The sequence below is a fragment of the Bos indicus genome, chromosome 21 (genome assembly GCF_029378745.1).
Source record: "Bos indicus isolate NIAB-ARS_2022 breed Sahiwal x Tharparkar chromosome 21, NIAB-ARS_B.indTharparkar_mat_pri_1.0, whole genome shotgun sequence".
Taxonomy (NCBI): domain Eukaryota; kingdom Metazoa; phylum Chordata; class Mammalia; order Artiodactyla; family Bovidae; genus Bos; species Bos indicus.
Window position 1 is genome coordinate 42,970,207 of NC_091780.1, and position 27,854 is coordinate 42,998,060.

Sequence of the window (27,854 nt, forward strand, 5' to 3'; positions counted from 1 at the left end):
AAGCCAGAGAGCAGAGGAGACACTTATGTGCTCCAAAGAGGTAATGGTATACCAGGCATTTTTGACACCCAGAACAGATAATTTTTAATACCCTTACCCTTGCTTATATAGGACAAAATTACTTTCAACAATAACCATGTGAATAATCAATCATAATTATTGATTCACCCTTAAGTTTTATAATAAATATAGTTAACAATTATTCATAAAAGTAATAATTTTAAAGTTTAAATTCAGTAAAATATTTCATGTATTAACTTTGCATTTATCAAACAAAACAGTATAATTGCACTGTTTTACTGCTTTAAATTTTAAGCATGAGTTAAAAATTCCATGTGATCAAACAATGGCAGAATTTATGTCACTCAAGTTTTAATTTTTCCTCTTGACAATTGCTTTTTCTAATTTGCTGTTTAAATGAGATATGTAGTACTCTGGGGGGCTGGAGGCAAGAATTGCTCTTGTAATAGCACATACCACTGACTCTGGACCCCTAAAATTTACTCTGGAAAGAAGTACCTCTCGCCGGATGTCTGTGTGTCAGGGCTGGAAGCTGATTGGATTAACTTCTATGTAGAATACAATGTTTATTAAAGAAAGGTAGTGGGAGAGAGAATCTGAGGCCCACAAACCTATTATTAAAACTGTCGCAATTCTTGGTTTTAGATTTTTAGCCATGTGTTAATAAAATGCTGATTGGCTTTTGGTTGATTTATTCTTATTGTCAAATTTTCCAATTTTCCACAAACAATTCATCTCCTTATTGCCTGTACCAGACTTCCCTGGTGGCTCAGACAGTAAAGAATCTGCCTACAGTGTGGGAGACCTGGGTTTGATCTCTGGGTTGGGAAGATCCCCTGGAAGAGGGCATGAAAACCCACTCCAGTATTCTAGCCTAGAGAATCCCCATGGACTGAAGAGCCTGGCAGGCTACAGTCCATGGGGTCTCAAAGAGTTGGACACGACTGAACGACTAAGCACACATTGCCTGCACCAGGGAGCAGGGCAGGAAGTCGGTCCAGAGAGGCAGCAGAAAGGCATCTTGCTCAGAACATTAAGTTAAGAATCGAGAGCTTTCTAAGCCAGAAGGAGTGAACTCTTCCGTTCTTGCTACCTGTCTTGCATTGGTATTCTGCTCCTTGTGTGTCTACATGAGATTGTCATGCATGTTAGCCTCCTGTTACAGATTTTGTGAAAGCTGTGTATTTGAGGTGAGTGGCTGAGTGGAGTGAAGACAACAAAAATGGAGGAAAGACCCATGGTTCTGTATAACAAATGAAAACCGTAGAAACTCTTTTTGCTGAAAGACTGCTTCCTAGAGCTTTTGGGAAATGCTGTCCTGGGGCATAATCTCCTTCCCTGAGAGTCTCCATCTCAAGTGCCTCCCGTTTTCCTGCCTTCCTCTTCTTCCTGCCTCTGTAAGTTGCTGTTCCCTTTCGCCTTCTTTCTTGGCTTTTTCTCCCCACTCTCTTCTTGGCTACCTCTGTTTCCTTCTTCTTTCTTCACGGGACCAGACATGAATCTACTCTGGGAACTTTTAGTAATCTATGGAAAGGTTGTTAAACACTTCATGTCAGATGTTCAGTTGCTTAGTAACTCAAAGGACTCCTGCCAAGTTTATGTTCAGAGAATTAGACAAACCATGCAGCCCCCACTGTTTCCGGGCCTGGGCAGCATCAGTTTGCCAGCTCAGCTCTGTGTGAGGAGATGGCCACTCAGGCACCGAGGAGAGCCTTAGCCACCACAGAGCACAGAGCGTGGGAGCAGAGGCTGAGCCCCCCTGGCCAGGCCTGGACAGGCACCTGGGAGGCTGACCCTCACAGAGGTGTGGGCACCAGTGTAGAGCCACAAACCTAAGTTACCACTGCATGTCAGTGAGGTGGTTTGAGATTGTCTCAGAGTGTCTCTACTTCTTCCTTCGTTCTTTTTTATGATCTCTCATTCGCATTTTGCTTCCAGGTAGTTTTCAGGAAGCCCATAGTTTGAGATTTAGAGACTTAATAAATGGTACCAGCTAACCTCAGAGCAATGGCAACACCACAGAAACACAAAAACCAAACAAATAAACTCTCCTAGGATCCTGGGTTATGAGATACCCCTGGAGCAAGTGAGGCTTCCATAGTGGGGGTAGGATGAATATTCTTGGGGCAAAATACAAGGTCCTGGAAAGAATTCCTTGCAGGACTGCAGAGGATACCTCCTGTCAGATAATGTGCAGAGAAGTGCCAAAAGAGTAGGCTTACTCTGGGTGGTGTCAGGTACTTCTAGTACCTGTGTAAATCACTGGCCTTGTAACTCCCCCAAACTGTAATACAGGAGAGGAGGACGGCGAGGAAAAGCTTCTCAAAAAAGAGGAGCTGCCACTGCATGAGTAAGAATTAGTATTTGGCACACCAGAGCTAGCAGTGGGGATTGGGTAGGGAAGCAGGATCTTCTCCAAGACTGGCTGGCTGGGAGCCGGGATTAATCAAGTGGAAATGTACAGGGAAGGAGGGGAAAAGGACAGAATTCTACTGCAGGGTACAATGAAAATTTTAATGAGTCTTCAGCTGTTACATTATCTTATAAAAGTAGTATCATTCCAAATTTAGCTCTGAAATGATTGACTTGAATAGGGCTGGAGACTTAAAAATTATTACAAAAAAGAAGTGGTCTCAGATTAACAAAATTATTTTTGCTAATAAAATACTAAAACCTTTTCAGTGTTCAGAGTAAGACAGGATGGTTTTGGTGATGGTTTTAACTGTTGGGAGCTCATTTGATTTTCACTTAAGTGGATGAGAAAACTCTCTAAAGATAAGAATGAGAACTTGGGCGTCTGCTATATAGTTTTTCCTAAGAATACAGGTAAATTGAGTGTGACTTGATTTTAGCCTCTTTTCTTAATCAAAGATATTAATTATTCTCTGCTATAGTGTAAAGTATCTCCAAATGGGTGTATGAGGTGAGGAAGATGACCTTTATGCCTCTCCAATAGTCTCTGAGTAGAAATAAGCATCACTCCTTGATGAATGGATATTGGTGAAGGGTAGAGGCTCAGTTAAGTCCGTGGAGAGAGGATGATGCTGGTGAAGGCTGCATGATTAGTTGATAAATGGATCTAAGACAAGGAGTCCATCCCTTTTGAAAATGCTAACTAGGTGACATTGGGTGTGTTTGAAAGGAGTTAGGGGTATGGAATCAGCGAACTGAAATGGAACTGAAATGGGTGAATTTAACTCAGATGACATTATATCTACTACTGCGGGCAGGAATCCCTCAGAAGAAATGGAGTAGCCATCATGGTCAACAAAAGAGTCTGAAATGCAGTACTTGGATGCAATCTCAAAAACGACAGAATGATCTCTGTTGGTTTCCAAGGCAAACCATTCAGTATCACAGTAATCTGAGTCTATGCACCAACCAGTAATGCTGAAGAAGCTGAAGTTGAACGGTTCTATGAAGACCTACAAGACCTTTTAGAACTAACACCGAAAAAAGACGTCCTTTTCTTATAGGGGACTGGAATGCAAAAGTAGGAAGTCAAGAAACGCCTGGAGTAACAGGCAAATTTGGCCTTGGAATACGGAATGAAGCAGGCCAAAGACTAATAGAGTTTTGCCAAGAAAATGCACTGGTCATAACAAATACCCTCTTCCAACAACACAAGAGAAGACTCTACACATGGACATCACCAGATGGTCAACACCGAAATCAGATTGATTATATTCTTTGCAGCAAAAGATGGAGAAGCTCTATACAGTCAGCAAAAACAAGACCAGAAGCTGACTGTAGCTCAGACCATGAACTCCTTATTGCCAAATTCAGACTTATATTGAAGAAAGTAGGGAAAACCACTAGACCATTCAGGTATGACCTAAATCAAATCCCTTATGATTATACAGTGGAAGTGAGAAATAGATTTAAGGGCCTAGATCTGATAGATAGAGTGCCTGATGAACTATGGACGGAGGTTCATGACATTGTACAGGAGACAGGGATCAAGACCATCCCCATGGAAAAGAAATGCAAAAAAGCAAAATGGCTGTCTGGGGAGGCCTTACAAATAGCTGTGAAAAGAAGAGAAGCGAAAAGCAAAGGAGAAAAGGAAAGATATAAATATCTGAATGCAGAGTTCCAAAGAATAGCAAGAAGAGATAAGAAAGCCTTCTTCAGCGATCAATGCAAAGAAATAGAGGAAAACAACAGAATGGGAAAGACTAGAAATCTCTTCAAGAAAATCAGAGATACCAAAGGAACATTTCATGCAAAGATGGGCTCGATAAAGGACAGAAATGGTATGGACCTAACAGAAGCAGAAGATATTAAGAAGAGATGGCAAGAATACACAGAACTGTACAAAAAAAGATCTTCATGACCCGGATCATCACGATGGTGTGATCACTCACCTAGAGCCAGACATCCTGGAATGTGAAGTCAAGTGGGCCTTAGAAAGCATCACTACAAACAAAGCTAGTGTAGGTGATAGCATTCCAGTTGAGCTATTTCAAATCCTGAAAGATGATGCTGTGAAAGTGCTGCACTCAATATGCCAGCAAATTTGGAAAACTCAGCAGTGGCCACAGGACTGGAAAAGGTCAGTTTTCATTCCAATCCCAAAGAAAGGCAATGCCAAAGAATGCTCAAACTACCGCACAATTGCACTCATCTCACACGCTAGTAAAGTAATGCTCAAAATTCTTCAAGCCAGGCTTCAGCAATACGTGAACCGTGAATTTCCAGATGTTCAAGCTGGTTTTAGAAAAGGCAGAGGAACCAGAGATCAAATTGCCAACATCCGATGGATCATTGAAAAATCAAGAGAGTTCCAGAAAAACATCTATTTCTGCTTTATTGACTATGCCAAAGCCTTTGACTGTGTGGATCACAATAAACTATGGAAAATTCTGAAAGAGATGGGAATACCAGACCACCTGATCTGCCTCTTGAGAAATTTGTATGCAGATCAGGAAGCAATAGTTAGAAGTGGATGTGGAACAACAGACTGGTTCCAAATAGGAAAAGGAGTACGTCAAGGCTGTATATTGTCACTCTGCTTATTTAACTTACATGCAGAGTACATCATGAGAAATGCTGGACTGGAAGAAACACAAGCTGGAATCAAGATTGCTGGGAGAAATATCAATAACCTCAGATATGCAGATGACACCACCCTTATGGCAGAAAGTGAAGAGGAACTCAAAAGCCTCTTGATGAAAGTGAAAGTGGAGAGTGAAAAAGTTGGTTTAAAGCTCAACATTCAAAAAAAAAAAAAAAAAGCTCAACATTCAGAAAACGAAGATCATGGCATCCGGTCCCATCACTTCATGGGAAATGGATGGGGAAACAGTGGAAACAGTGTTAGACTTTATTTTTCTGGGCTCCAAAATCACTGTAGATGGTGACTGCAACCATGAAATTAAAAGACGCTTACTCCTTGGAAGGAAAGTTATGACCAACTTAGATAGCATATTCAAAAGCAGAGACATTACTTTGCCAACAAAGGTCCTTCTAGTCAAGGCTATGGTTTATCCTGTGGTCATGTATGGATGTGAGAGTTGAACTGTGAAGAAGGCTGAGCACCGAAGAATTGATGCTTTTGAACCATGGTGTTAGAGAGGACTCTTGAGAGTCCCTTGGACTGCAAGGAGATCCATCCAGTCCATTCTGAAGGAGATCAGCCCTGGGATTTCTTTGGAAGGAATGATGCTAAAGCTGAAACTCCAGTACTTTGGCCACCTCATGCGAAAAGTTGACTCACTGGAAAAGACTCTGATGCTGGGAGGGATTGGGGGCAGGAGGAGAAGGGGACAACAGAGGATGAGATGGCTGGATGGCATCACTGACTCGATGGACGTGAGTCTGAGTGAACTCCGGGAGCTGGTGATGGACAGGGAGGCCTGGTGTGCTGCGATTCATGGGGTCCCAAAGAGTCAGACACGACTGAGCGACTGATCTGATCTGAGGGGTAGGTGGGAGGGGTTTTGGTGGAGGGATACATGGTCAGCTGTCTTAGGAAGCTTGTTCTACTTCATTTCCTGACACCAGTGAGGCTTAGGATTATATAGGGGCTTAAAACTACACAGATGAGAAAAGAGCCCAGAAGTTTTGAATGGAAACTGATGAATTAGAAAAATTCTGTTTTCTTTAAAGGTTATACCAATGGGTAAAAGTTATAACAGCAGATTTGGATAGTTTTCTAGTTGATTCACAAGTGAACCTTCTTAAAATCCATCTTTCTTTATCCTTAATCATGTACCAGGAATCTTGATGTGTTGATCCCTTCCTGGGATAAGAGGTTAATAGATGGCTCCTGAGGTTCCTTTCTACTTTGAAATTGTATAGTTCTCATAATTGAGCTTTTCTTTCTTTTTTTTAAAGAAAATTTATTTTATTGAAATGTAGTTGATTTACACGGTTGTGTTCATTATTTCTGCTGTACAGTGAAGTGGTTCAGTTATATATATATGTATATATATATATATATGCTTAGTTGCTCAGTTGTGTCTGACTCTTTATGACCCCATGGACTGCAGCCACAGGCTCCTCTGTCCATGGGGATTCTCCAGGCAAGAATACTGGAACTGGTTGCCATGCCCTTCTCAAGGGGATCTTCCCAACCCAGGGATCGAACCCAGGTCTCTGTATTGCAGGTAGATTCTTTACTGTCTGAGCCACCAGACGGTAAGAAAAATACTTTTAGAGTGTATACAGATACAGACACACACATATATACATACATTCTAAAAGTATTTTTCTTACATGCAAAGAGGCACTCTTTTAATTTGAAACTGACATTAAAAATACTTAACAAGGTGAAAGGTAATAAAATTCCACATTTCAAACTGACATTCGATGCACATCTCTTAAAGGCCAGAACCTCAGAGGTATCCTCAGGAAAATCTGCTTGACTTTCTTACCTCTCTTGATTATATATGATGAGATTTTTAGATGATCATGATGATGATTAAGATAATAAATTGTTTCTTGAGTGAGAAAGAACATCTGTTTAGAATTGTGTAAAGTAAGGTAAACCTCACTTTATTTCCCATGCGTAGATAATGTTAAATAGTTTTTGTTTTCAATTTTTAAATTTTGGAAGGATGGATACTTTTAATTTTAGATGGTGTTTTTCAGAAATTTTTTTTTAAGTTTGGATCTTGTGAAGAACAAAATAATTTTAGTTGAGAAGAGCCAAACTACACTATGCTTCCTCGATGGTTAATTAACTCAAACATAGATTATAGATTTATATATATTCACACATACATAATTTTAAAATATTTTAGAAGCTGATGTGAAGCTCTGGGTATGTGGGAGGGGAATGTCAACTGTGAGTCTCAATATAAGGCAGCGGTTCTCTACCAGGAGTGATTTTAACCCTAGGAAACATTTGGCACTATCTAAAGACAAAGAAAGGCTATGACAAAAAATGCTCAAACTACCACACAATTACACTCATCTCACACGCTAGTTAAGTAATGCTCAAAATTCTCCAAGCCAGGCTTCAGCAATATGTGAACCGTGAACTTCCAGATGTTCAACCTGGTTTTAGAAAAGGCAGAGGAACCAGAGATCAAATTGCCAACATCTGCTGGATCATGGAAAAATCAAGAGAGTTCCAGAAAAACATCTATTTCTGCTTTATTGACTATGCCAAAGCCTTTGACTGTGTGGATCACAATAAACCGTGGAAAATTCTGAAAGAGATGGGAATACCAGACCACCTGACCTGCCTCTTGAGAAAGCTATATGCAGGTAAGGAGGCAACAGTTAGAACTGGACATGGAACAACAGACTGGTTCCAAATAGGAAAAGGAGTTCGTCAAGGCTGTATATAGTCACCCTGTTTATATAACTTATATGCAGAATACATCATGAGAAACACTGGGCTGGAAGAAGCACAAGATGGAATCAAGATTGCTGGGAGAAATATCAATAACCTCAGATATGCAGATGACACCACCCTTATGGCAGAAAGTGAAGAGGAACTAAAAAGCCTCTTGATGAAAGTGAAAGAGGAGAGTGAAAAAGTTGGCTTAAAGCTCAACATTCAGAAAACGAAGATCATGGCATCCGGTTCCATCACTTCATGGGAAATAGATGGGGAAACAGTGGAAACAGTGTCAGACTTTATTTTTTTAGGTTCCAAAATAACTGCAGATGATGACTGCAGCCAGAAATTAAAAGACGCTTACTCCTTGGAAGGAAAGTTATGACCAACCTAGATAGCATATTCAAAAGCAGAGACCTTACTTTGCCAACAAAGGTCCGTCTAGTCAAGGCTATGGTTCTACCAGTGGTCATGTACGGATGTGAGAGTTGGATTGTGAAGAAGGCTGAGCGCCGAAGAACTGATGCTTTTGAACTGTGGTGTTGGAGAGGACTCTTGAGAGTCCCTTGGAATGCAAGGAGGTCCAACCAGTCCATTCTGAAGGAGATCAGCCCTGGGATTTCTTTGGAAGGAATGATGCTAAAGCTGAAGCTCCAGTACTTTGGCCACCTCATGTGAAGAGTTGACTCATTGGAAAAGATTCTGATGCTGGGAGGGATTGGGGGCAGGAGGAGAAGGGCACGACAGAGGATGAGATGGCTGGATGGCATCACTGACTCGATGGACGTGAGTCTGAGTGAACTCTGGGAGTTGGTGATGGACAGGGAGGCCTGGTGTGCTGCCATTCATGGGGTCACAAAGAGTCGGACATGACTGAGTGACTGAACTGAACTGAACTGAACTGAAAGACATTTTGATTGTTGTCACTGGACAGGTGGAAGTGCTACTGGCTTCGGGTGGTGAACATGCTACAATGCACAAGTCAGCTCTTTATTATACAATATTGTGCTGTGCTCGGTTGCTAAGTCATGTCCTATTGTTTGCAACCCCCAAGGAATTTGCAGCCCGCCAGGCTTCTGTGATTATGGGTTTTCCAGGCAAGAATACCAGATTGAGTTGCCATTTGCTTCTCCTGGGAATCTTCCCAACCCAGGGATTGAACCCATGTCTCCTGTGTCTCCTGCATTGGCAGGCAGATTCTTTACCACTGTACCACCTGGGAAGCCATAATAAAGGATTATCTGGCCCAAAATGTAAATAATAGCAAGGTAGAAGAATCCTGCTATAGAGTGATGTTTACTGATGAACTAACCTCCCTCAATAATATCTTTCAGTCTTTCCTTCAGATCTGATCAGATTCCAATCTCCTGACTGAAGTTAAGGTCATGCTGATAGCATTTTGAGATCTGAGTGGAATAGATGAGATCTAAATATTAAATAAGTGTATTATTTAATATAAGTATATTAAATATAAATATAAGCTTAAAATTCTTCAGTTTAGGGTATGGTACCCCTGCCAAAGGACAATTCTATGGCCCTGGGGCCACAGAATGTTCAAGCTACTGTACAGTTGCACTCATTTCACGTGCTAGCAAGGTAATGCTCAAAATCCTTCAAGCTAGACTGCAGTGGTATGTGAACCAAAAATTTCCAGACGTGTAAGATCGGTTTAGAAAAGGCAGAGGAACCGGAGATCAAATTGCAAACATCTGATGAATCATAGAGAAAGCAAGGGAATTCCAGAAAAAAACATCTGCTTCATTGACCGTGCTAAAGCCTTTGACTGTGTGGATGGATCACAACAAATTGTGGAAAATTCTTAAAGAGATGGGAGTACCAGACCACTTTACCTGCCTCCTGAGAAACCTGTGTGCAGGTCAAGAAGCAGCAGTTAGAACCTTACATGAAACTGACTGGTTCAAAGTTGGGAAAGGTATACATCAAGGCTGCATATTGTCACCTTGTGTATTTCACTTCTATGCAGAGTATATCATGTGAAACGTTGAGCTGGATGAATCACAGGTTGGAATCAAGATTACCGGGAGAAATGCCAACAACCTCAGATATGCAGATGATACCATTCCTATAGTAGAAAGTGACAGACCTTTAATTATTCTTTCTGTAAAGAGCCTCTTGATTACAGTGAAAGAGAAGAGTGAAAAAAGTTGGCTTAAAATTCCACCTTAAAAAACGAAGATCATGATATCTGGTTCTATCACTTCATGACAAATAGAAGGGGGAAAAAGTGGAAGTAGTGACAGATTTTATTTTCTTTGGGTCCAAAATCACTACAGAGAGTGACTACAGCCACAAAATCAAAAGATGCTTGTTCCTTGGAGGGAAAGCAATGACAAACCTAAGCAGCATATTAAAAAGCGGAGATATCACTTTGCCAACAAAGGTCCATATAATTAAAGCTGTGGTTTTTCCAGTAGTTATGTACATATGTGAGAGTTGGACCAGAGAGAAGGCTGAGTGCCAAAGAATTGAAGTTTTTAAACTGTGGTGCTGGAGAAGACTCTTGAGGATCCCTTGGACTGCAAGGAGATCAAACTAGTCAATCCTAAAAGAAATCGGTCCTGAATATTCATTGGAAGGACTGGTGCTGAAGTTCCAATACTTTGGCCACCTGATGTGAAGAGCCAGCTCATTAAAAAAGACCCTGATGCTGGGAAAGATTGAGGGCAGGAGGAGAAAGGGTGACAGAAGATAAGATAGTTGGATGCTATCATCAACTCAATGGACTTGAGTTTGAACCAACTCTGGGAGACTGAAGAACGGGGAGCCTGGTGTGCTGCAGTCCGTGAGGTCACAAAGAGTTGGACAGACTGAGCGACTTAACAACAATAGACTCAGAAACTAGTTTAAGAGTACAGAGACTTGATGAGGTATGAGATACTCTCATCTGTGCCCTGGAGATCCTTGAAGGGCCTTAGACTAGGTATTAGTCCTATGCCAGCCGCAATCCAAGAGCAAGCCTGTTGGCATAGGAACCAGGCAGGAGAAACTCTCATATGGATCGTAGGAGACCTTGAAAAGGCCCTATACATGGCTTTAGCTTCCTCACAGCCACAGTCTGCCAGTCTGCTGACAGTCCTGGGGCTCTAGGGTCCCAGGGTCCCTGAAAGGACCCTTTACTCTAGTGCCTTTACAGTCTGCCAGCAGTTTTGCCGGCATGGAGATCAAGCAGCAGGCCCTGTTGTCCAAACTCTTGGAGATCCTAAAAGGGTCCTATACTTGGCTTTAGTACCTCTACTCACAGTCAGGGATCAGAGCAGCTTGCTCAGGGACCTGGTGGAAGACTTATCTATGCTTGCAGAGACAGGTCTGCTGAGTTCAGTTTTGGCTCTGGAAACTGAAACAGTCCTGGGGCTTACTTTTGGCCTCTCTCAGCCGAGATTCACGATAGGTCCTGCCCACATAGGGACCCATCCAATGACCAGGTGGCAATCTTCCTAGAGACCACACCTGCCACACACCTGTAATAGGTTCACTGTCTGAAGACCCCACTGTGGATTCAGAAGTGAACAGTTGTCTGAGCACTACTTACTCAATATACTTACTGAATAAGGTACTAGAGGCACCAGGCATTATCCACATCCACCTGAAACCCTGATAACAAGCCCACTGACTATGGATCTCACTGCATACCCAGCAAAAACCTCATAACCAGCTCTAGCCCAACATAACTGTGATTCTATAGGTTATTCCACCAACTGGAGGAATAGACAGGAGAAGATCTGTTCTTACTGAAATCAAACTATAAAGACTGAAAGAGGTGCTTGCTCCTTCAAATGTACAAAAACCAAGGTAAAGTTGCATGGATCATGAAGTGTCAGGCAATATACAACATGACCAAATAAAAATAATGAAACTCCAACCACAAAGAAATGAAGATCTATAATTTGCCTGACAAATAAATAAAAATAATCATCTTAAAGATTGCTTATCTCCACTTCATTTGGTTGTTTTTCTGAGGTTAGGCCTCATTTCTTTGTTTGGAACATAGTTGTCCATCTCCTCATTTTGCCCAGTTCTCTGTGTTTATTTCAGTGTGTTGGGTAGCTTGGTTACGTTTCTCAATCTTGGAGAAGTGGCCTTATGGAGGAAGTGTGCTTTGGGGCCCAGAAACCCTCCCCTCTGGTCACCAGAGCTGTACACTCTGGGGTTGCCATCAATGTGGGACGTGTTTCCCTTCTGTTGTGCTGGAGCTGATTACAGTGGGTGCTTTGGGAGATCAGGCTGGCCCCTGGTCTTATTGGCGGCAGGGTCATGCCTCATGTGGTGACTTCAGTGCCGCTGGAGGGTGGGGTAGGCTTCCTGTGCAGTGGGCTGTGTCATCTGGTGAGGGGGGCATGGAGCTGCTGCTGGCCTGCTGATGAGTGGGGCTGGGTCCCCCTGTGGCTGGTCACGCAGCCCTGAGGGGATAGGACTTGGTGTGGACCTGCTGGAGGGTGGAGCTAGGGCCCCCTGAAGCCGTGTACATGGCCTGTGGGGGAGGTGGGGCTGGTGCTTACTCGCTGGAGGGCAGAGTTGAGTCATATTTGACAAGGCAGTCAAGAATACTCAACTGGGAAAAAGTTTTTGTAGTATATGGAATAGGAGAAAATATTTGCACACCATATATTAGATAAGGAGTTAACATCTCAAATATATAAGAAACTTATACAGCTCAATAGCAACCCCCTGAATAATCCCGTTTAAAAATGGGCAGAGAACGTGAGTAGATATTTTTCCAAAGAAGATACACAAATGGCCAACAGGTATAAGAAAAGTTGCTCTATGTTAGTAATCATCAGGGAAATACAAATCAAGACCACGATGAGCTATCACCTCACACTTATTAGAATAACTATTCTCAAAGAGACAAGTGACAGCAAATGCTGGTGAGGATGTGGAGAAAAGGCAACTGTTGTGCACTATTGATGGGAATGTAAATTGGTGTAGCTGCTGTGAAAAACAGTATGGAGGTTCCTCAAAAAACAGAACTACTATGTGATCCAGCAATCCCAGTTCTGAGTATGTATCCAGAGAAAATGAAATCACTGTCTTGAAGAGATATCTATCCTCAAGTTTATTGCAGCATTGGTCACAATATCTAAGACATGGGAAAAATCTGTGTTCATCAAGAGATGAATGGATAAATATAATGTGACATGAATGTGTGTATGTGTATGTATGTATATATATGTATATATATATAATCCATAAGAGGAAGGAAACCCTACTGTTTGTGACAACGTGGATTGACCTGAGAGCTAAGTGATAAAAGTCAGACAGAGAAAGGGAAATACTGTATGGTTTTACTTGTATGTGGAATCTGAAATAAGCCAAGCTCACAGAAATGGAAAGTAGAATGTGGCTGTTAGAGGCACTATCTTCCAGGTATAAGATGATTAAGTTCTGGGAATCTAATGGACAGTATTGTGACTATATTTAATACTAATATATCTTAAGTGATCTCACCACACATACACAAAATTGTAATTATATGAGTTGATGGGTGTATTAACTAACCTTATGTGGTTATCCTTTTGCAATACTTGTATGTCAAATCATCACATACGCTTGTGTGCATGCTTGGTCACTCAATCGTGTCCGCCTCTTTGTGACCCATGGACTGTAGCCCACCAGGCTCCTCTGTCCATGGAATTCTCCAGGCAAGAATACTGGAGTGGGTAACCATTCTCTTCTCCAGGGGATCTTCCCAACCCAGGGATCAAACCCAGGTCTCCTGTATTGCAGGCAGATTCTTTACCGTCTGAGCCAGAAGGGAAGCCCTCACATACACTTAAGTGTATACAATTTTATATGTCAGTTATATCTCAGTAAAGCTGGTAAAAAATGGAAAAATAGTACAGACTTATTCTTTATGTTCAGAGCAGTTTTTCTCCAACCTTTTCTCTTTATAGTTCATTTGAGAAGTAAGTCCACACAGAAACTGCTAGTTCTTCCTTTCCTGGGCCTGAAGTTCCTGGAAGGGGGAGGGTCAACAAGTGTTGCCTCACTGGTTTTTCACAGCACCAAGAAAGTGTCAAAGTGAGATGCCCATTAAATACCTTTTTTCCCTTAAACTGTGGTATACATAAAACTGTCAGGCCAAAATATTCCTCTGCTTTCTTATAAATCTGTCTAAATCTGTTTCCTTCATGTTACTTTGCACATTATGATGGAAGCTGAGAAAAGCCATATTCTCTCAGATGTTTGTGTTTTACATTATTTAAAAATGAAATAAAATTCCCACATTAGAGAGACTAGTTTAATTAAAGGTCATTCCAAATACTCTTGTTCTAAAAGTTGTCAGCTGTATTGATGACATATTCTGGATTGTTCATTTTCAAACCTATGAAGTAACATTTCTTGTTGAAGAAATTCATTCAAAAGACGTTAGTATCCAAATCAATGACTCATAGGGAACTGTTAATGATGACAGGATCTGGGCAAAGGGCACAATGAACAGAAGCTGTGACAGGCATAATATGTCTGAGATTCATTTGTATTTAGCTGTAAATGACTAAGTAAGACCCAAAATAGCTGTGTCATGTGATGTATGATATGATTGTGAAGTCTTAATTGAAAAATTATACAAAGATGATTTTCTGAGCTTGATGGAGAAGAAACAACTGTTTAGGAGTGTCCTATCAATTTTAACTGTTGCTAAGAAGGAAAGATAGGAAAAATTAAAATAAAACGCTTAGTTGGCTTTAAAGCATCTGGATGACCCTGGGGTCTTGGATGACTGCCAGATTCTCATGTGCTTGATGATAAAGTCTTATCCACGACTTACTAAGGAGAGCAAGAAGTGAAAGGTTTGGAAATGATGACCTCTCTGGGAACCTGCTGCTCTCTTCCCACAGCACAGCTAAACTTTGTTAGTGGTAAGTGATAAAATCTAAGGGCTGGAGGGTTTTTGCTTTCAACTTATTAGGCTTTAGCTCTCAAGCAGTTGGGAGACAGTATAGGTTGATCTGTTATAATATTCAGCATTTTGTCCCTTGTACTCCCTGGGATTTAGAGGAGACAACCTACATTAAAAGATAAAATATTTTTTTCCTGTTTGCTGAAGGGAATATCTGACAGAGCATCTGGTAGTATTCAATCTAAGTTTCTAGAGTCCTTAAAGGATCTGCCACGTTCTTTTTAGAGGCTTTTAAGCCATTAGCTGTTACTCAGCACTTTCTATTATTGCTATTTATTTCCTTAAGCAAGAGAATGAATAATTCATTAAGAAAAAAGCTTAAGCTTGTCCATGCCCTATGCTTTTATTGCCTACCCATACATAGTACAAGCCCATATTTATTTTTGTTCTATCTATCTCTTTTTTACTAGAAATATATATATTTTATTTTTCTTTGCAGGTCCATAGTGTAGAACTTTTATTTATTCTAGGAATTATTTTTTAAAGCAACAGTTCATGTTGGAGCAAGTCATACTTTATCAGGGATACCAATCTTCAATTTAGATGACTGGATGGACAGAAATACTTAACAGTATTTAATAAACTTGATTCATTTTAAGCAAAACCATTGTAAAATATTTGAAAAAATTTTACCTTGCTGAAATTGTTTCTTTGAAAAGCAGATATAATACCAGACCTTTAATTATTCTTTCTGTATTAAAGAACATTCAGAGAGAGAATCTGTGATCACATCAGACCATTAAATATTAAGAGCTCTTACTGTCTCCATTAGTATTTTTAAATCTGACATTAGAATCTTCTAGAGAAAATCTTTTTTGCATGTCTGGGAAGTTAGGGTGAATAGGAAATAATAATGAATAGGAAATAATGCTTTTGAAAATCCTGGTCTTTATGAGAGTTCATCACCTGTAAAATGCCTTCTGTTGATGAAAGAATAGTACTGTGGGGTAGTTGTTTGATGTGTTCTCAGGTTGCAGCATGAATGGTACTAACAAATGTAATATTAGTTGAAAGATCTGGCTTCAGTTCATGATTTTGTAATTTAGTCTGATTCAGTTGTCGTCAGAAATAATAGTTATTCACTCTAGAACATATCTACTCATGGAACAAATAATGAAATAACCTTATTTTCAGCTTGGCCCCTTAATCTGTGGCTTTCATCATGAGATAAGGTTTAGTTATAGGAAGCACTTACTTCTTAAAGGAATTATTTGAATGAAACAAATACAACCTTATTATTGAACTGAGTCACAATAAGCATTTTGTCTTTTAAAATAGAGTGTTCTAACAGGTGGGTAGGCACAGATTTAAACTTAGCATGGTTACTGAGTGCCCCGTCCAGTATTGTGCCATTCTCTACCCGAAACAAGCAAACAAAAGTAATCATTTTCATAGTCAAATAAGTCATATATTCCTATTCCTTATTGGAAATTCTCAATGTACCTGAGTCTATTAAACCCCTGTCCTGCAATTAAGAAACACTTTTATTTTTTAATCTAGGTATTTTAAATTTGTATGCTTATACACAAATAGTTTAGAGTCAAGTAGCTTGGGGATTTTGGATAAACAGCAGCCTCTAGACTTTCTTTTCCATTTCCAATTCTTAGAGGCAACCATTTTCATCTGTCAGCTGATTCTTTGGTAAGTACCTTTGTCTTAGAACAATAGAATGGCATGACTACTTCCTGAGTATTTTTCTCTTATTTTTATCTATTGACTTCTCACTATGAAAGATAAGAATTTATTTAGCTTGTTTCCCCATTCCATCCCTCTCTCTTACTTTCTCTCACAGGGGCACACATGCCCATGGGTGCACACACACAATTTTTACCCCCAGTTCTTCCTGCAAAAACATGTTGTGACTTGGATTACATCAACATTTAGTGTTATTATTAAGAATATGTAAATGCAATTTTTAGCTAAACCACATAGAATAATATAATTCCTATTCTATTTTATACACCTTTTAATTTTTTTCTAGAGTTTATTGTTATTATTTGCTTAGTTTTCTGTGTCTCTAATTCAATCTCCAGTGCTCCGCTAGATCGACAAATCTCTTCTTATTGTGTTCATTCGCACAGGTTTTCTTTCATTGTCATCTGTTTGGAGAAGTCTTTTTGAGAGCCTTCTGACCTGGTCCAATCTGGATTGGATGCCTTCCTTGCCCTGGTATATGGCTGGCATCCTTAAATTTCTCCTCTTTACCACCCTGGGGTGATAGGTTTCCTGTTTGTTGCATCCTTTAACTTCCTCTTCCTTGGTTACCTCTTTGTTTTGGTGGAGTACCTACCAAAGAGACTGGTTATCTCTTGAGAAAAGTGTGTGGGAGGTTTCTTTTCTTGTGAACTTAAATGTGAAGAGACTAGTCTCTTATCGTGTCCTCACATTTGATTTTTTTTTTTTTATCAAACTGTTTTATTCTCGGTATCCCATTATATGCTAGAGTTCTTTTTTCTTCTTGAGGAAAATAATTGTCTTCTAGTCTCCAATGTTGCTATTATGGAAAAACTCACTTCTGCCTGTCTCTTCCATTCTCAATAATCTTCTTCACTTTTGGCATTGCTGAGTGTGTGGTTTTTACCACACAAAACAACTCAGTGATATCAGCTGGGTGTCTTGTAATTTAACTTAGTGCTGGCATTGTCTGCCTGAAAATAGTATCAGATTCCACATGTTAAGGGCTCAGCCCACAGGACTGTCCCCTTCTCGCTACTCACTTCAGGTGCCAGTTCCAAATCCATATTGTCTTCCTGTGCATCTGACTGACTGGCTATAAGACAATCCCTTCCTCAGGTTAATTAGTTAGAACCACTCACAGAACTGAGGAAAACAGGTTACTTATTATATTATCATTTTGTCACAAAGGTTATTGAAGAATACGAGTGAACAGCCAGATAAAGAGATACACAGGGCAAAGTCCAGAGGGTCCTGAGCACAGGAGCTTCTGTCTCCGTCGAGTTTGGGATGTACCAGCCACCTAGCCTGTGGATGCATTCTTGTTCACCAATCTGGTGGCTCTCCAAAGCCTGCCCTTTTGGGTTTTTATGAAGCTTTATTGCACAGTCATGATTAATTAAATCATAGGCGTTAGTGTTTGATTCAACCTCTAGCCCCTCTCTCCCCCTTAGAAGTTGGGGGGGGGTGGGGCCGAAAGTTCCAATGTCTTAATCTGGTCGGTTTCCCTGGCAATCAGCCCTCATCCTTTCTGAAAGTTACCTCATTAACGTAAATTCAGGTGTGGTTGAAAGGGACTTTTAAGAATAACAAGACACTCCTTTCACCATTATGGCTCTGGAGCTAGTTCAGGAAGAAGGACAAAAGAACAAATATTATAACGAAAGATGATATCTTTGCTATTGTGCTTTGGACATTCCCAGAGTTTTAGGAACTCTATGCCAGAAATGGGGATAAAGACAAAATAGATATTCTTATTATAAATCACAATATCATAGTTACTATTAAGATCTAAATTAATCTAATTTGTAATTCTTTGTATATGCCTCTACATTTAACCCAAATCTTATTTTCCTAGTTTTCTGGATTTCAATAAAGTGTCCTATTGTGTGTTTATTTTCATACACTGAGTGGGTCTTCTTACTCATGTCCTTCATTTTCTTATAAGATTTTATTAATGATATTTTCCTTTCTTTTTCATTTCATCTTCAGGGACTCCTATTCTTGGACCTCTTGGATTGGTCCCTGATTATCTTCCTCTCCTAATTTCTGTCTATTTATCTTTTGCTTTACTTTCTGTGAGATTTCCTCAACTTTATTTCCAGCCATTATATTAAGATTTCTCTTTCTGCTATCATGTTTTTATTTTTCCAAATTTTTCTTTTTTCTATACATTTTTTAAAATAAAATTCTGTTCTTGTTTCATGGATACGATATCTTATCTCTGATAATTTTTATTTTTAACCAAATCATCTTCTCCTCGCATAGTCTGTTTCCTCCAGGTTGAAGTTTTTTATTTGCTTCCTTTGGGACTGTTATCCAAATTAGAGTTTTTCCTTAATTTCTGCTAGTCCTTAACTGCCTGATCATATTTAGGAGTAGGAGACTAGAAAGCTGATTGAATCTCAGAATGTGTGGGTAGGCCTGAATGTCATTGTATGGTGATCTGGATGTGCCAGATTTTTTATTGTATCTTCTTGGACTGATCAAATCTACTTGTGGGGGTAGGGGAGGTGTCTCTAGTCTCCTAAATGGAGGATGAAGGCTTTGGAGAGTCAAGTTGCTGAGGAGGACTCGGGGTCTCAGCACTCCAAATGCCTGTTAACTCAATTCCCCTATTTTCAAGGTACTGCTATATTCAACTGCCCAGAGCCCCTAAGTCCAGAGATCCTTTGATTCTTTCTGAAGAATAAACATCTAGAACTGGAGTGAGTGCAACTACCCAGCAACACAGAGTAAGGAAAGACCTAAAATTCTAATGTCTCTAAACATTTTTCAATCAGAATTAATCTTCTCAACATAGCATTGCTCCATTACCCACAGTTAGGCGAAACTTGAGGTTAAGGGTACAGTTCTTCAAGACTGTCTAATTTGCCCAAGATTTCTGACATGAGCTGTGGGTTCTGGGGTCCCCAGGACTGTCCTCACTCAGACCAGATAATGATAAATTTGGAGATTCTCACAGACTCCTTTAGATTGTATAATTCGATAGATCAACTCACAGAACTCAGGAAAGCACTATACTTATGATTTTAGTTTTATTCTAGCAGAAGGGTGCAAATCAGAACCAGCCAAAGGAAGAAACATAGGGTGGAATCTGGGACTGGGAAATTTCCAAATACAAAGCATCCATGTCCTTAGGGATGCATTACCTCTTGTGCTTGGTGTATAACCGTACTCACGGAGTATCGCCCCCTTGGGAAGTGTGCTTGAGCTTCAGTGTTGATAATTCTTGTTGGGGCTTCATTACTTAGGCATGAATGATTGCCCATATGGTTGCTCAAGGCCCCAACCCTCTAATTGCATTAATGGTCTTTCTGTGTGGTTAGCTCCCATCATGCATCACCTTGTTAGTGTAGACTATCAGGTGTTGTCTGAGGGCCCACCATGAACAACAAAAATAATCCTATCGCTCAGGGAATTCTAGAAGTTTAGAGGCTACCTCTCAGGAGTTGGAACAAAGGCCAGACTTTTCTTGGGTAAAGTTAATTTTTCACTAAATACTTTTCCATCCCCAATGCCAGAGGTATCTTGGCTCCACCAATTTCAAAATACTTAAAGAATTCTACGGTAAAATCAGGTTTGTTCTTTACTCTCTGTGCCACTGGTTTAGGATTTTGTTTTCTTGGGTTGGCTGAGGCATTTATCATTTATTCATTTGATTTTCAGCTGCTAAAAATATTACTGTTTTTCCTCCCATTCTTGAGTGTTTATACTTAAATTTCAAACCAAAACCCCACTGCAGTAGTGTTAGAGGTTTCTGCTGCTGCTAAGTCGCTTCAGTCGTGTCCAACTCTGTGCGACCCCATAGACGGCAGCCCACCAGGCTCCCCTGTCCCTGGGATTCTCCAGGCAAGAACACTGGAGTGGGTTGCCATTTCCTTCTCCAGTGCATGAAAGTGAAAAGTGAAAGTGAAGTCGCTCACTTATGTCCGACCCTCAGCGACCCCATGGACTGCTGCCTTCCAGGCTCCTCCGTCCATGGGATTTTCCAGGCAGGAGTACTGGAGTGGGGTGCCATTGCCTTAGAAGGAGCCAAATTAGATACATATATTCAGTTGGCTGTTTCTTTGCAGAAATTGCCCAGCATTCTTTCAGTTTGTCAGTGACAACTTTTTGTAGAATTCATACTAGTACCTGGTAAATAAACACTAAATTAGCAAACATTTCTATATTGCTTCATTAATAGAGATAACTGACTAATTTAGGCTTCAGAATCTTTAAAGACAACTTTTCTTTTAGGGTTCATTTCCTTTCTACTTTATATATTGAGGACACAAAAGATAAATAGCCTCTTATCACTTATTGATTGGGGATGAGAATATTGGGATAGAGGAGGAGATTTAACTTCAATATTATCTATTTTTATAATGTTTGAATTACTGTTACTTTTTAATTAGTTAAAAAATTTTATAATAAGAAAAAAGTAAAACATTGCATGAAATGATCCCCCAAATTTTTCCACTTCAGATATATGATGCTAGGGTTAATAGAGAGCTAAAAATGGGGAACTCTTTTATATTTAATGGAGTAGGTAGAACAGAGCACAGAACTCCTTTAATCACTCTGATCTAAAAGTTAGACTTGTAGCTTTCTGTCTCAATCAGTCTCTCTTTCTGATTTTTATGGGGTATAAAGAAATTTTTAATATTACATTTTATATTGATGAAGTTTGCCTGGAAAAGATGTTGATTCCCTCATAATGCTTCTTTCTCATTTAATTTTCTTGGTAAATAAGAGTTTGTATATTGATTTTTCCTGTCTCATTCTAGCACACAACTGTAATTCTCTCTCTCTTCTTTTGTAATCTTTTCAGAGTTCCTGATCCCTGTGAGATTCATTCCAAACTCCCTTGTATGGTGTTCAAAGTGTTCTTATAACACGGCTGGAGCTTACCTTGTAGTCTTATCTGTTTCTGGTTCCCATTCCATCAAGCTCCCAATTCCTCTCAACACTGAATTATTTGCTGATTCTCCCCAATTCTTGATGTTGAGGTGTCTTTGTCCAAGTATTTCCCCTAGGGTGGAATTCTTTCCCCATCTCCCCTGTATTTTTGCCCATCTAAATCACACCCACTTTTACAAGCCTATCTCAAATGTTTCCCTCTTCAGGTTCTTCCTTATCTTTCCTCTATCCAGGACTAATGCCACCCCACAGGGCCCCCACAGGGCTTTGTTTGCCCACGTTCTGCCTATGTTAAGGGTATTAGTAGATGAGTGTGTGTGCACGTGTGTGTGTGTGTGTCTAAGGGGAGACTGGAGGGAGGGAAATTGTCTCCATTAATTATAATTTCCTTGAAAGTAAATCTGATGAGTTATATACACACGTAGTGCTTTATATATAGTTGATTCTCAGTAATGTCAGTTGGTTTGATATAAATCTTGTTTCATTTTCTTTGTATTAACAGCATTGACAAAAGTAATGACTATATCAATTATGTATTAGTTTTACAAATCCAGTTCTTCCCAGGACAATTTCTTGAAAAACAGAAAGATGGCTGCCTAATGCTTAAAGGTGATTATTAGCACCTGGGGTGGGGGTAAGAAATATGAATACTCATTAGCATCCCTGAGTTCAGATCCACAAATTCATGACTGTGGGCACTATTCGCAGCTGATGAGTGTTAGTGCTCCTTACCCCACCCCAAGTGGAGTGAAGTAGCCAACCAAATCTCTGAGTGACAGGAACTGACCGCTGCAGTGATGGAAGGAATTCACGGGAGCTGTGATGACTAACTGAGTCAGTCTGGGTGTCTATGCCACAGGAAGAGAATCTAATAATAGGAAGTGGGTGGGGGCAGGGCGGGAGGAAGGGTTAAGCAAGGAAGATGATTGATGAAGTGTATTATGGCTGACACAAGACCCCATGCTCTGGGTGAGGGAGTTAGCAGTGATTGAGAAGTGACTCAGGAGAGGGCTCATGGTCTGTGTGATTAGTAGGAAGTAATCAGCCATTTGCTTGAGGGGACAGCCATACACAAAGGATATATCAAAGGTAAAAGGATGGGGGAGAACATCAGTGATAACACCAAGAAGGTCTTTTAAATTATAGAAACCTGTCTGGGCCCCACTATTTACAGGCTGTATTCATCCCGCTCCCTACTCCTTAAGCCTGTGTACTTGAAGCTTGAGTTTCTTCTCACTGATATCCATTTTTAGGCTGCTCTGTTACGTAGGAGGATTAGAAAGTGAGCCTAATCTGAGGTTATCACACTGATCTCACTAAACAGTGTTACCCAGATGAGTGCTGGAGGGCTTGGGGCTGGGAGAGGAGGGCCAAGATAAAGGAGGAGTGGGTAATGACGGAAACTTCTTGAGGAACATCTTACAAAAGGCACTCTTTTTCCCCCTAAGTACAAATTTAACAATATTCTGTAGGAATTCTTTGGCTCTCCTCTTAAAGAACTTAAAGCCACTTAAAGTTTCCCGATCCTTGACCTCACAAGAGGCTGGGGAGGTAGACAGGCAGCAAGATTTAAAAACTAGCTGATGAATTAGAGCCTCATTCATCTGGGTAGGCCGAGACATTTAATTAAACCATTTATTAAGCTTGTTTTGTGTTTTCTTTGCAGAGCCCAATTCCAGAGTCCTGGAAGCGGATATAGGGTGCACCTCTTGAGTTCATTTATTTTTCCTTAATGCAGTCAAAGCATGAGAGTTAGCCATAGACAAAAACCAAAGCATTCCAGTGGAACTTTTTTTCCTCTTTCAAAATTCAGTGTCTCTATGAATAGGTTCTGTGAAGGGTAATTATGAGAATACGAAAGCAAAAAAATGAAGCAAAAGAAAAAAGGACACTTAGTGATGCCTAACTTAATTTTCTCTACCTCAGCTTTGTAGCATGTCCTTTGTAGTGAGCAGATTTGTTAATTTGGCTAGACTTATGCTTTAGTCTCTCACTTGTTTTTGGGGGGAGTAAGCAGCGTACAGGAAGATTGACAGTGAGTATTTAGGTTTGGGGTTGATTTACATGATGATAAGACCACCTTTTAAACTATACGCATGAAGATGCTCTTGTTTGGGGAAGAGCAGTTTCTTCCTAAGAAAAGAGAGAGGGCCTGAATGAATGCATTTAGCTCAAATTGACTTTGTCAACTGGTTATGTTGCTATAGTACTATTAATTTATTTGTACATTTAAAAATTTATCCTGCTTTAAACTGCTTGATTTGGGGGCATATGGTCTTGATTCTTCTGGACCATGCCTGGGTGTGGTCTGTCCACCCAAATACTCTTTTGCATAGTGATCCTTGTTTTGGCAACTGCCTCCTTTTTCTCAGCACCCTTATCACTGCTTGTTCGCAAAAGGCCAGCCTATGACTGCACAGGACTGGAGCTTATACATTAGCTTCCAAATAGGGACAGTGCAGTAGCCCTCTCTCTGCTGGAGATTTAGGGCACTAAGAGTGCTTGAAGCTGGTCCTCTACAGGCTCGCCAGTGTCCTGCTGGCATGAAGCAGCCCTGATAGGGGCCTTTATCTTGTTTGGCTATAAGAAGAGAACCCGAGTGGGGAGAGGAGGAGGAGCCAGGCACTTAATCCTGAAGGACCTTTAGGGACAAAAGCATTTACAGTGAGTACAGCAGCAGATTTCTGGCTTTTCTGTTCTTTTATTTAACAGAAGAAATCACAAGGGATAGGAGAAAGACGTGGGCAGTTTTGATGCGTGTGTAGCTGCATTTTTTGCTTCCTACTTTGGTCAAAGAACACACTCCTTATTTAAATGTCTTATTCATGTTGAATATATTCTGCTAACGTCAGGTTTCGACTGAAAACTTGTGGACTGTCAGGGAGGTCCTGAGCAGCAGCAGTCCTTGTTAGTGAGCAATTCATGGCATGTTTCTTCAGTTTCTGTAGGATGAGAAATAGAGTGTGGTGAGAAAAACCTTCCCACAAAAAATTTTTTTTAAAGTTTTAAAATCCTTACTGCTTTTGCCTTTTGCATTTTAAATGTTGAATCTTCTATGGATTTGTGGAAAGGAAAGGATTTGATCTATGTTATTTTTAACAGCAGCTGGGATAAAGGTGGTATTATCTCTAATGCTGGAAAGGTGACCACAGATAAGCATTTGATGGGGGAGGGGAACAGGAGGTCATTGGGTTCCAAAAAACTGGTTGATCACTCCTCTCGTACAGCTTTAGAGCCAGAGTTATAACTGCGTAGGTATCCGTATATACTTGAATCAGTGCTTCATTTGCATCTTCAGAAGTTGTGGTCTATTGACTTCCCCCCACGCCCCCTCAAATTTATCTGTGACTGGAAAGGAATCTTATTGCATGAACCCCTGTAAAACAAAAATACAAAACTTAGAATTTGAAAGGATGTATAGAGTTGTGCTGAATTTCCTACTATTTGTTTGCATTCAAATAGAGTAATTAATTCGATGGCAAAGCAAGCTTGAGTAGTTGAGATAAGGGCAGGAAAAATGCACATGAAGATTGTTATTGTAGATCTCTACAATATGAGGCAGTTTTCCTTTAAGTACTAATTTATCTTGGAAATCAGATGTAATTTTGTGAAAATCAGAAATAGAGGGTGGTTATCCATGGGTGGTACATTTAGTGTGAACTACTGGAATTGAAAATTAAATGTTTATTGTAATTAGTTCCCAAGAAAATGGGTAATTAATCAATTTTATGCCACTTCCTGGGCTTGCTCTGCTGTTATGACACATACAGTATTCCTTCCCCAGGGGCAAAGCTGGTATGTGAGGGAAAGCAAATAGACAGAAGTTGAAATATACTTCAAGTAAAGTATTGCTTTGCTTTACTGGGTTATGGGAATTCTCTTTACAGTTTGATCAATTAAATATAGAAACATCCCATGCAGGTTGAAATTTTTTGAAAAGTGTTAGTGGCTCAAGTATGTCCGACTCTTTGCAACCCCATGGACAGTAGCCTGCCAGGCTTTACTGTTCATGAAATTCTCCAGGCAGGAATACTGGAGTGAGTAGCCATTTCCTTCTCCTGGGGATCTTCCTGACCCAGGGATCGAATCTGGGTCTCCTGCATTGCAGGCAGATTCTTTAACATCTGAGTCACAGGGTAGATACAGGAAAATTTTGCTTTTGCAGCTTGATTATAAGGTTTCTTTGCCCGTTACTTGTGTGTGATGCACATAAGGTGTTAATACATTTTTCTTTAATGTTTTTATTTGTTTTAATCTATTCTATTTGTCCTTTACATATATAACTACATCTGTGTTATCAGTCTTAATATGCAAACTTCCAGAAGGAAGAATCTTCCATATTTATTCCTCTGGAAAGTCTTACTGACGTATCTGGTGTAAATAATACACATTACCTGGTAGCTCAGATGGTAAAGAATCTGCCTGCAATACAGGAGACCTGGATTGGATCCTTGGGTTGGGAAGATCCCCTGGAGAAAGGAATGGCACTTCCTTCTCCACTCCAGTATTTCCACTCCAGTATTCTTGCCTGGAAAATCACATGGACAGAAGAGCCAGGTAGGCTACAGTTTAAGGAGTTGCAAAGAGTCAGACACAACTGAGTGACTGAACATAAAAAAGCTCACTCTTCTGGAGTTTTATCCCTCTCAGTGAAATTTTGATATCTTCTAATTGATTTTTCCTTAATTTCTCTCTGATTTTTCATTGTTAGTGTATATGAATACAAGGGATTTTGTGTATTACTTTTATATCCTATGACTTAATTATATTAAGTGATTAGCTCTAGTAATTTTCTAGTGGCATTTTTAAAGGCTTTTTACGTATAGTATTATGTCATCTGTAAACAGTGAGAGTTTTACTTCGTCTTTTATAAATCTGCATTCCTTTTATTTCTTTTTCTTCTCTGATGGCTGTGGCTAGGACTTCCAAAACTATGTTGAGTAATAGTAGTGAGAGTGGGTACCCTTGTCTTGTTCCTGATCTTAGAGGAAATGCTTTAAGTTTTTGGCATTGAGAATAATGTTTGCTGTGGGTTTGTCACATACGGCCTTTACTATGTTGAGGTAGTTTCTTCTGTGCCTACTTTCTGGGGAGTTTTGGGGTTTTTTTAATCATAAATGGGTATTGAATTTTGTCAAAAGCTTTCTCTGCATGTATTGAGGTGATTATATGTTTTTATCTTTCAATTTGTTAAGATGGTGTGTCACGTTGATTGATTTCTGTATATTGAAGAATCCTTGCACCCCTGGGATAAAGCCCACTTGATCACTATATATGATCCTTTTAATGTGTTGCTGGATTCTGTTTGCTAGAATTTTGTTGAAGAGTTTTGCATCTATGTTCATTAGTGATACTGGCCTATTGTTTTCTTTATTTGTGGCATCTTTGTCTGGTTTTGGTATCAGGGTGATGGAGACCTTTTCTTCTGCAATTTTCTGGAAGAATTTGAGCAGGATTCTGTTAGTTTTTTAAAAACAGTCAAGTCTAGTATTATTGTTATTTTAAAGGCTGCATGTGAGAGTGGTTAAAAATATGGGGTGTGGATTTCTCCCTCTTGCAATCAGGTGTAGGAAAGCTGTTGAAGCCTAAAACGATTCTCTGAGGCAGGTACCAATGTGATAAACTTACCTTATAACATAATATTTTGCTCTTTGCAAATAACTTTGTTTTCAAAAATTCATCTGCAAACCTCCTTATCATGTAATTTTAAAAATCAAGAAATTGGGAGAGGGAGTATGCTTTAGAAAGCTTCTGAAATAATATGTCATAAGAATAACTTATTCTTAAGGCTTTTGTCATTTCAATAAGTCCTTTTATTCCCTGTGCTCATTCCTATATGGAATGTTACATATTCCAAGTCAAACTGGGAACTTTTTTGTTTATTCCCTCTCCATGTTTATAGGTAAAATAATTTTGTTTTTGTTATTAAGTTAATCTTAAGCATATAAAGAAATATAGCTACTTTATTATAATCACATTTCATATTTTGATCAGCTGCCTTTCATCTATGGGGAAATGAGGTTATAAACTGACTTGAATGCATAGAACTAGAAAAAGACTTAGAAAAGGACAAGGAACCCATTGCCCCGAGTAGAAGTTTTTCCTGAAACTAAAAATAATGTCTATTAAAAATGTTTAAAGTATAAGATCCTGAGCTGTTATTTTATGTCAAATTGGTTACAGAAAAAAGATAAATGACATAGTTAGATCATTAGTAAACTAATCAACTTTATCTTAAAAGAAACCATGCATTTCATTGGTCAGAACTTAGCCACATGACCACAGCAAGCTCCGATGGAGGCAGGGAATGTAGTTTTAAATTCTTGGCAAATGTATACACAACTGAAAACTAGGATTTTATTAAGGAGTAAGAAAAGAATGGATGTTGGGGTAGGCAATACCATCAGTTTTGTGTTCCTGTTTTATGCTGAATCTTGGGTCTAGTTGGTAGAAACTCAAAGCACCTCTTTCTGTTTTTGTTATGAGCTGTGGTTTCTTAATTTAGAAAGCTGGCTTAATTTAGAAATCTTGTTTCTTCTGTGA

The 27,854-nt window shown here is 39.7% G+C and overlaps 1 protein-coding gene across 4 annotated transcripts in view; it reads left to right on the forward strand.

Moving 5' to 3' along the window:
- Positions 1-27,854, forward strand: part of AKAP6 (A-kinase anchoring protein 6) — a 501,454-nt gene that overhangs the window by 84,754 nt on the left and 388,846 nt on the right. Inside the window, exon 1 of one of the 4 annotated variants that reach the window (XM_070775438.1) lies at positions 23,846-23,975. The exons of 2 other annotated variants lie outside the window; for them this stretch is intronic. The gene's annotated coding sequence lies outside the window, so the exon portion shown is untranslated. Of the gene's footprint in view, positions 1-23,845; positions 23,976-27,683; positions 27,702-27,854 lie in introns of those variants that run through there. One more of the 4 variants, XM_070775439.1, reaches the window with a different exon arrangement.